Below are 8,835 nucleotides of genomic sequence, written 5' to 3' on the forward strand. Positions count from 1 at the left end.
CTAAAGATGGGTCTTTTCCCTTTTTGTTAATAGGAACTTTAATCTGTGTCTTCCAGCCTTAAACCTGTTCTTGTCGCATATATATTAGCTTTATATTTGAAGAAGCTGTTCTAAAGCGTTCCAAGGCGTCATTTATATCATTTAGAAGGGATCTGATCCAGTTCTGGCATGAATTTGGACAGTCTTTGATGACTGGTATCAACTGGCCTACGTCAAATGATGCAGTTAAAATATGTTGGATCTCTGTACTTTCCTTTGCATCAACAGTGAAGACCCATGCTGAAGCAACAAGGTCGCTGAATTCTTCTATCCATTCGCATGATTGCAAGAGACTGGATGTGGGGGCGATATTTCTGAATCTGTTGATCTTGAACGATATCTCCAATAGTGGTCTTAGCCAGGATGTTTTAATATTTAATCCGGCTGTTCCTCTTGGTTGTCTTAAGTACCTTCTTCGTTTTAGCTGCAATTTGATTATAAATCAAGAAGGTGTTCATTTTAAGCTGCTGAATGTGCCTCATTTTGTTAATGCTCTTCTTCTGTCCTGTAGTGATTTGTTGCATTCTTCATTCCACCACGGATTACCAAGTCTTCTTGCTTTTACTATTAGGACACATCCAACATAAGCGACAGAAGTGACGAACAGCACACAACAGCTACAGATGACAAACCACAACCACAGGTTGCTGTTGTTGTTGAGGTCTTCAGTCCTGAGACTGGTTTGATGCAGCTCTCCATGCTACTCTATCCTGTGCAAGCTTCTTCATCTCCCAGTAACTACTGCGACCTACATCCTTCTGAATCTGCTTAGTGTATTCATCTCTTGGTCTCCCTCTACGATTTTTACCCTCTATGCTGCCCTCCAATACTAAATTGGTGATCCCTTGATGCCTTAGAACATGTCCTATCATCCGATCCCTTCTTCTAGTCAAGTTGTGCCACAAACTGCTCTTCTCCCCATTCTATTCAATACCTCCTAGTTAGTTATGTGATCTACCCATCTAATCCTCAGCATTCTTCTGTAGCACCACATTTCGAAAGCTTCTATCCTCTTCTTGTTCAAACTATTTATCGTCCATGTTTCACTTCCATACATGGCTACACTCCATACAAATACTTTCAGAAACGACTTCATGACACTTAAATCTATACTCGACGTTAACAATTTCTATTCTTCAGAAACGCTTTCCTTGCCATTGCCAGTCTACCTTTTATATCCTCTCTACTTCGACCATCATCAGTTATTTTGCTCCCCAAATAGCAAAACTCATTTACTACTTTAAGCATCTCATTTCCTAATCTAATTCCCGCAGCATCACCCAACTTAATTCGACTCCATTCCATTATCCTCATTTTGCTTTTGTTGATGTTCATCTTATATCCTCCTTTCAAGACACTATCCATTCCGTTCAGCTGCTCTTCCAGGTCCTGACAGAATTACAATGTCATCGGCGAACCTCAAAGTTTTTATTTCTTCTCCATGGATTTCTGTACAAATTGTAAATAGCCTTTCGCTCCCTGTATTTTACCCCTACCACCTTCAGAATTTGAGAGAGAGTATTCCAGCCAACATTGTCAAAAGCTTTCTCTAAGTCTACAAATGCTAGAAACATAAGTTTGCCTTTCCTTAATCTATCTTCTAAGATGAGTCATAGGATCAGTATTGCCTCACGTGTTCCAATATTTCTATGGAATCCAAACTGATCTTCCCTGACGTCGGCTTCTACCAGTTTTTCTATTCGTCTGTAAAGAATTCGCGTTAGTATTTTACAGCCATGACTTAATAAACTGATAGTTCGTTAATTTTCACAGCTGTCAACACCTGCTTTCTTTGGTATCGGAATTATTATATTCTTCTTGAAGTCTGAGGGTATTTCGCCTGTATCATACATTTTTCTCACCAGATAGTAGAGTTTTGTCATGACTGGCTCTCCCAAGGCTGTCAGTAGTTCTATTGGAATGTTGTCTACTCCTGGGGCCTTGTTTCGACTCAGGTCTTTCAGTGCTATGTCCAACCCTTCGCACAGTGCCATAGCTCCCATTTCATCTTCTACATCCTCTTCCATTTCCATAATATTGTCCTCAAGTACATCGCCCTTGTATAGACCCTCTATGTACTCATTCCACCTATTCGCTTTCCCTTCTTTGCTTAGAACTGGGTTTCTATCTGAGCTCCTGATATTCATACAAGTGGTTCTCTTTTCTCCAAAGGTCTCTCTAATTTTCCTGTATGCAGTATCTATCTTACCCCTAGTGAGATAAGCCTCTACATCTTTACATTTGTCCTCTAGCCATCCCTGCTTAGCCATTTTGCACTTCCTGTCGATCTCATTTTTGAGACGTTTTTATTCCTTTTTGCCTGCTTCATTTACTGCATTTTTATATTTTCTCCTTTCATCAATTCAATATTTCTTCTGTTACCCAAGGATTTGTATTAGCCCTCGTCTTTTTACCTACATGATCCTCTGCTGCCTTCACTACTTCATCCCTTAAAGCTACCCATTCTTCTTCTACTGTATTTCTTTCCCCCATTCCTGTCAATTGTTCCCTTATGCTCTCCCTGAAACTCTGTACAACCTCTGGTTCTTTCAGTTCATCCAGGTCCTATCTCCTTAATTTCCCACCTTTTTGCAGTTTCTTCAATTTTAATCTACAATTCATAACCAATAGATTGTGGTCAGAGTCCACATCTGCCCCTGGAAATGTCTTACAATTTAAAACCTGGTTCCTAAATCTCTCTCTTACCATTATATAATCTATCTGATACCTTCTAGTATCTGATACCTTCTAGTATCTCCAGGCTTTTTCCACGTATACAACCTTCGTTCATGATTCTTGAACCAAGTGTTAGCTATGATTATGTTATGCTCTGTGCAAAATTCCACTATGTGGCTTCCTGTTTCCTTTCCTTCCCTCAATCCATATTCACCTATTATGTTTCCTTCTCTCCCTTTTCCTACTACGGTATCGAATTCCAGTCACCCACAACTATTAAATTTTCGTCTCCCTTCACTACCTGAATAATCTCTTTTATGTCATCATACATTTCATCAATTTCTTCGTCATCTGCAGAGCTAGTTGGCATATAAGCTTGTACTACTGTAGTAGGCATGGGCTTTGTGTCTATCTTGGCCACAATAATGCATTCACTATGCTGTTTGTAGTAGCTTACCCGTACTCCTATTTTTTATTCATTATTAAACCTACTCCTGCGTTACTCCTATTTAATTTTGTATTTATAACCCTGTATTCACCTCACCAAAAGTCTTGCTCCTTCTGCCACCGAACTTCGCTAATTCCCACAGGTATAGTTACAGAAGTGTGCAAGGAGAGCGATGTGTGGAGTGCTGCTTGTCCTCCACTACAACTTGCGATGTTTGAAATCGTGTTGTGCACCATGTGTGAAATTGAGAGGAACAGCTACAAGCCTTCTTTGCAAAGCGCTGGAGCTAATGCACCAGCTACTATGAAATATTTATTATCCAATTTTAAGAATACTATTTCATATTTTCACTTGATAAACGAATAAATTTCTTTTCGTTATTCATCATAGTTACTGTGCAGCATGAATCTAAGCAAATGACTGAACGAAATTTTTGAGAGCTTGCACAGTTAAAAACACACTGTATAGACTTTCCTCATAGTTCATTTTAGGTCATACATATCTGCATGTGAAATGTAGCTGAGTTATCGGATTTGTATTTAAAGTTGAGAACAGAATGAAATCTCTCTTATTTCTCACGATTTTCGACTGTATATGTGGTGGATGGGTCGCGCACAGAGCACTTAATCGCACCCCTATGCATCATGCATCATATGGTAGTAAAAATCGTCATATTTCATAAACAGTTGAAGATAACGAAACGAGTTTTCTTGCAAATGACTGCACACAAAGACGACATATTTTGCAGTGTGATTATCACTCAAAACGCTTTATTCAGTTGTTTGGAAGTCTGGTTTCGAAATAAATATTCAGTTGCTTGAAAGTAACCAGGGTAATTAAGGAAAACTCCAGGGATAATTGAAATATTTCGTGAGCAGCGGCTGCTAGCTATGTAAATGATGTTTCAAAAAGTTCATCTCTTCAAGCTCTAACTATTTTGTGCATAAAATTACATTGGTACGATATTTAACTGTCAAAAATGCTTTCTTCGAATTAAGAATTAAAATTAGGGCATTTTTGGGAACAGGAGTCGCTAGGAAGACGAATGAAGCGTCAATAAGATCATGCTTTTCGAATATAACTTGAAAATAGAAAAATTGTGAAAGAAATTGATCAAAAAATTTGTGAAATGATTTGTCTAAAAGAAATAAAATACATTAGAGAAACATTAGACATGTGTCTGAATGATTCTCAAAATCACTTGTAGCTAATGAGGTGCATCAAATATACCTCCAATATACTCATACTTTTAGAAAAATCTTTTCACAAACGATTGAACTTTTTTAAAAATTTGTATTTATGTTTTTGTGCTTACTATTTTGATTAATTGAAGCTTTTGGTATTAATATTGACTTGTGATGAATTACATTATCAATAGTTAGTTATCAGTAAAATTTCACAGTTGTTCATTATGATTTGTTAGGAATTAAATGTGAGTGATTACTGGTATTGGTGTGTATACACTTGAACATCACTTGGGCAAGACATTAAAGAATCTACTTTGAGATGCAATGTAAACAATACAGATAAAACTTGCTACACAGAACATGTGACAGATTGTAGTTGAGTTAGTTAAAATATAAAATCATTAGTAAAAACCTTCGCTAAATATGTAAAAATTCTTTATTTTTAAAAATGGAAGCGCTTTCCTTTTTAGTAATAAATAGTTTTTACTGCTTTAGCAGCGCCTTCCTTTGTAGAAATAAATAATTTTTGCAACTGCAGCAGATTTTATTATTGATGATGAATATCAACAGTTGTGGGTGTACCATCAAGAAAAACGTGTGTGTAGAATAAAATGTAGCTGGGGACAAACCTGGGACCCACAACAATTCAGATTACAAGCGAAATACGCTCTCATGACCCCAAGAACATATTGTGACAATAACCAGCTATTTTTCCATATTTATATGAATTCATCATTCTTACACTCTTATCGATTGTTGAAAGTTCTTGATCGCATACGAAACACTTGTCTTTGATTCATTGATGAGGTAGTTGGATGTATCCCTCCCCAACAGCTTACATTTGAAGAATTAGTTTGGTAGTCTTTATAGTTGACGACATAAATTATGAAATTTTCCATGAGGTTCCTCCTTTTGTACATTTCATGCACAGCGCTCTTTTATGGCCTTATTATCCCAAGCAAAGCTAATTTTGCAGCTTTACTCTCCAGTTACAACGTTCCACGATCTATGGTGCCGTTTTATAGAAATAGCTGGTCAGCCCCAGTAACCATCTAGTAGCAAGAGTTTGTCACTCACATACAGAACACCAGGACATATCACCGAACTCTGCTAGTTGTAGTTGGAAGGGTGTCCAGATGTCGCGCACTGTTACTCACTTCTGTGCAATGGCCACAATGGTGTTGTTGTACATCTACATCGACATGACTACTCTGTAATTCACACTTAAGTGTCTGACAGAGAATTCATTGCACCCCTCTTTTCTACCATTTCTACTCTCAAACATGACCAGGTAAAAACACATACCTAAATCTTTCTGTGGATGCACTGATTTCTCTTATTTGTTTCGTCGATCATTTCTCCCTATATAGTTTATAGTAGGTCGTCAACAAAATATTTTCACGTTCAGAAGAAGAAGTTAGTAATTGAAATTTCGTGAAAAGGCCTCACCACAATGAAAAACGCCTTTGTTTTAATGGTTGTCACTCTCATTGCATGTCATGTCCTTGGCAATTTATCCCCTATTTCGTGATAGTACAAAACGATCTGCCCTTCTTTGAACTTTTTCTATGTCCTCCATCAATCCTATCCAGTAAAAATCCCATACCACATGGTAGTACTCCAGAAGAGGATGGACAAGTGTAAGCAGTCTCTTTAGTAGATCTGTTGCACATTTTATATGTTCTGCCAATAAAACAACTCCATTCATATTAGCCGAAATTTGTAAAAACAAGATGAAACGTGGTAGCCCAAGCAAGCTGCAAAACCTATTGCATTTGCATGGGATCGAAAATCGACTGCAGAATTGGAAAACCGGGAACCAGAAATGGATTTTCAGAATCCACTTTGAAATGCTGGTATGACCACCCAGAAGCGTTATTGGGAAATCGGTTTACGAAATCCGGTTTTGGGAGCCCCACGTAAACGAAATGATTATCTGAGTGGTCTTTTCAATTTAAGTTGCTTGTAACAGTAATCTGCAGATATTAAGTTGAACTGAAAAACAGTAGATTTCTGTGATTTATCGTGTAACTGAAATTTAACGGATTCCTCTTAGTACACATGTGGACGATTTCACACTTTACATTACTTGGAGTCAGTTGTCTGCAGCACACAGATGTTCTGTCTAAATCATTTTGTAGTTCATATTGATCCTCTGATAATTTTACTAGCCGGCAGTTGACATCAGCTTCTACAAAAAATCTATGAGTTGTTGATAATGCAATGTACCTAAGCTTCAAGAGACACAAACCAGATTAGCCAAATGTAGAGCAAGTGATAACGTCATTGAAAAATCCAATAATAAATAAGAGGCTGTTGTTGTTGTTGTTGTTGTTGTGGTTTTCAGTCCTGAGACTGGTTTGATGCAGCTCTCCATGCTACTCTATCCTGTGCAAGCTTTTTCATCTCCCAGTACCTACTGCAGCCTACATCCTTCTGAATCTGCTTAGTGTATTCACCTCTTGGTCTCCCCCTACGATTTTTACCCTCCCCGCTGCCCTCCAATACTAAATTGGTGATCCCTTGATGCCTCAGAACATGTCCTACCAACTGATCTCTTCTTCTGGTCAAGTTGTGCCACAAACTTCGCTTCTCCCCAATCCTATTCAATACTTCCTCATTAGTTATGTGATCTACCCATCTAATCTTCAGCATTCTTCTGTAGCACCACATTTCGAAAGCTTCTATTCTCTTCTTGTCCAAACTATCTATCATCCACGTTTCACTTCCGTACATGGCTACACTCCATACGAATACTTTCAGAAATGACTTCCTGACACTTAAATCAATACTGGATGTTAACAAATTTCTCTTATTCAGAAACGCTTTCCTTGACATTGCCAGCCTACATTTTATATCCCCTCTACTTCGACCATCATCAGTTATTTTGCTCCCCAAATAGCAAAATTCCTTTACTACTTTAAGTGCCTCATTTCCTAATCTAATTCCCTCAGCATCACCCGACTTAATTAGACTACATTCCATTATCCTTGTTTTGCTTTCGTTGATGTTCATCTTATATCCTCCTTTCAAGACACTGTCCATTCCATTCAACTGCTCTTCCAAGTCCTTTGCTGTCTCTGACAGAATTACAATGTCATCGGCGAACCTCAAAGTTTTTATTTCTTCTCCATGAATTTTAATACCCACTCCGAATTTTTCTTTTGTTTCCTTTACTGCTTGCTCAATATACAGATTGAACAACATCGGGGAGAGGCTACAACCCTGTCTTACTCCCTTCCCAACCACTGCTTCCCTTTCATGTCCCTCGACTCTTATAACTGCCGTCTGGTTTCTGTACAAATTGTAAATAGCCTTTCGCTCCCTGTATTTTACCCCTGCCACCTTTAGAATTTGAAAGAGAGTATTCCAGTCAACATTGTCAAAAGCTTTCTCTAAGTCTACAAATGCTATAAACGTAGGTTTGCCTTTCCTTAATCTTTCTTCTAAGATAAGTCGTAAGGTCAGTATTGCCTCACGTGTTCCAGTGTTTCTACGGAATCCAAACTGATCTTCCCCGAGGTTGGCTTCTACTAGTTTTTCCATTCGTCTGTAAAGAATTCGTGTTAGTATTTTGCAGCTGTGACTTATTAAGCTGTTAGTTCGGTAATTTTCACATCTGTCAACACCTGCTTTCTTTGGGACTGGAATTATTATATTCTTCTTGAAGTCTGAGGGTATTTCGCCTGTTTCATACATCTTGCTCACCAGATGGTAGAGTTTTGTCAGGACTGGCTCTCCCACGGCCGTCAGTAGTTCCAATGGAATATTGTCTACTCCGGGGGCCTTGTTTCGACTCAGGTCTTTCAGTGCTCTGTCAAACTCTTCACGCAGTATCGTATCTCCCATTTCATCTTCATCTACATCCTCTTCCATTTCCATAATATTGTCCTCAAGTACATCGCCCTTGTATAGACCCTCTATATACTCCTTCCACCTTTCTGCTTTCCCTTCTTTGCTTAGAACTGGGTTTCCATCTGAGCTCTTGATATTCATACAAGTCGTTCTCTTATCTCCAAAGGTCTCTTTAATTTTCCTGTAGGCGGTATCTATCTTACCCCTAGTGAGATAGGCCTCTACATCCTTACATTTGTCCTCTAGCCATCCCTGCTTAGCCATTTTGCACTTCCTGTCGATCTCATTTTTGAGACGTTTGTATTCCTTTTTGCCTGTTTCACTTACTGCATTTTTATATTTTCTCCTTTCATCAATTACCCATTCTTCTTCTACTGTATTTATTTCCCCCATTCCTGTCAATTGCTCCCTTATGCCCTCCCTGAATCTCTGTACAACCTCTGGTTCTTTTAGTTTATCCAGGTCCCATCTCCTTAAATTCCCACCTTTTTGCAGTTTCTTCAGTTTTAATCTACAGGTCATAACCAATAGATTGTGGTCAGAGTCCACATGTGCCCCTGGAAATGTCTTACAATTTAAAACCTGGTTCCTAAATCTCTGTCTTACCATTATATAATCTATCTGATACCT

This window comes from Schistocerca americana, chromosome 7 (genome assembly GCF_021461395.2).
Source record: "Schistocerca americana isolate TAMUIC-IGC-003095 chromosome 7, iqSchAmer2.1, whole genome shotgun sequence".
In the NCBI taxonomy this organism is placed as follows: Eukaryota; Metazoa; Arthropoda; class Insecta; order Orthoptera; family Acrididae; genus Schistocerca; species Schistocerca americana.